The sequence below is a fragment of the Solanum tuberosum genome, unplaced genomic scaffold (assembly GCF_000226075.1).
Source record: "Solanum tuberosum cultivar DM 1-3 516 R44 unplaced genomic scaffold, SolTub_3.0 contig00940, whole genome shotgun sequence".
Lineage (NCBI taxonomy): Eukaryota > Viridiplantae > Streptophyta > Magnoliopsida > Solanales > Solanaceae > Solanum > Solanum tuberosum.
Genome location: NW_006241616.1, coordinates 1 through 1,304, shown reverse-complemented (window position 1 = coordinate 1,304; position 1,304 = coordinate 1). Strand labels below are relative to the sequence as shown.

The following is a 1,304-nucleotide window of genomic DNA, read 5'->3' as shown; positions in this document are numbered from 1 at the left end:
AATATGAAATTGTCCAGATTTGTGTTTATCTAAATGTGGGCTAACATCTGATAACTTATTTTGATCCTATTTGAAAATCTAGTGATATCCATATTGTACATCAAGAACACCTTGAGTGAATGAATTCAAAGTCTTGAAGAGAAGGTGTTTTAACTTTCAAAATTGTCAATTGTTGTATTTAGCCATGGTTCAAAGTTTGAGTTCTCTTGTATTTCAAGATATACATGTTGTCAAGTTTATTTGTGTTTCCTACTCCATATAAATGACAAAAATTTTAAACTAATGAAGTTGATATTTTTTGGTTAACTCTTGCATATCTGGCTACACATAACATTTTGTTTCGTATAAAACATGCCTACAAGAATGGTCCACATGGCGGTCTTGAACTAGCTGGAATTATTCATCTTTAACTGTATGGATGAACATATAGAGTGTAAGTTTATTTCCACCCTTGCTTAAAATTTTGAGTTAAGTGTTTTCCCTATTCAATTTAGGTTAGGAATTACAATTTTTGTTTTTAAAATTTCAAGTGTTGAATATATACATGCTTCATTATATAAACTTATTATTTGTGCAGATTCTTATTTGGATGGCCATGAATTATGCATTCTGGAATTAGTAAAAGCCTCGACCACAAGTGATCAACGAGCAAGTAAAAATGGAGTGCAAGTATAAGTATTTTGACATTCTTAATAGTAAACAGAAATGTAAAGACAAGTTATGAATAGAAAAACTGTACAAATAGAGAAACTACATATATAGAGGATTTGAATAGGCTTGTCGGAGGAGCTAGTTATTGGTTGCTTTAATTGTAACTCTTCTGATTGTTGTTTTAAATATTGTGTTTGTTGAACCAAAAATAGATTACTTTAAGAGTTTTATAAATTTTGATGTGCTATATTTTTATTATATATACAAATAATTATTACAATCAAATTAATATAATTTGGTATATTGAACCATTGCAATATGCCATTTGGCTGTTGCAATAGCCTACCAAATTGTTGCAAATGGTTCAAATAAGCATTGCAATATGCAAGTTGAACCGTTGCTATAGCTTCAAAAACCGTTCCATAAAATGTCATTACAACACATTAGAAACCGTTACATTTGGCTAAAAATCCGTTGCTATAGATTGTCCTATGGCATCGAGTTCATATCCGTTGCAATAGAGACATCTATGACAACTATTTTCCTATCATTGCACAAAACCGTTGCGATAGACCTATCGTAACGCGATCAGATGAAACGGTCCCTAAACCGTTGCCATAGGTCTGATGCAACAGTTATCTTATCTATTGCAA

At 31.1% G+C, this 1,304-nt stretch overlaps 1 long non-coding RNA gene across 1 annotated transcript; it reads left to right on the top strand.

The window, feature by feature from the left end:
* Positions 1-6: 6 nt before the first annotated feature.
* On the top strand, positions 7-891 carry LOC102605527 (uncharacterized). Its single transcript, XR_369069.1, has 2 exons — positions 7-433; positions 578-891. It is a non-coding gene; the product is annotated as an uncharacterized lncRNA (long non-coding RNA).
* The last annotated feature ends 413 nt before the right edge of the window (positions 892-1,304 follow it).